The 320-nt window shown below is 36.2% G+C and overlaps 1 protein-coding gene across 1 annotated transcript in view; it reads right to left on the minus strand.

Moving 5' to 3' along the window:
• LOC106880031 (protein lin-9 homolog) overlaps positions 1-320 on the minus strand; it is a 20,396-nt gene that overhangs the window by 10,646 nt on the left and 9,430 nt on the right. The window lies entirely within an intron of this gene.

The raw sequence follows: 320 nt of genomic DNA on the forward strand, positions 1-320 counted from the left end.
ATATATATATATATATATATACGTATATAGATAGATAGATAGATGTGTGTGTGTGCATATGGGGACCTCAATAGTGTAGGTAGCATGATAACAGCACCCAGTCCATGTTGTAAAGTGGATGGCACTTGGAAAGACATCCAGCCATAGAAACCATGCCAAGGTAGACATAGGAGATCAATGCAGTCCTTCAACACCTCAGATCCTGCCAAACCATCCAACCCATGCCAACATGGAACATGGATGGATATCAAATGATGATCATACATATACATATGTGTGTGTGTGTGTGTAAATATATATATATATATATATATATATAT

Source organism: Octopus bimaculoides, chromosome 25, assembly GCF_001194135.2.
Source record: "Octopus bimaculoides isolate UCB-OBI-ISO-001 chromosome 25, ASM119413v2, whole genome shotgun sequence".
Taxonomy (NCBI): Eukaryota; Metazoa; Mollusca; class Cephalopoda; order Octopoda; family Octopodidae; genus Octopus; species Octopus bimaculoides.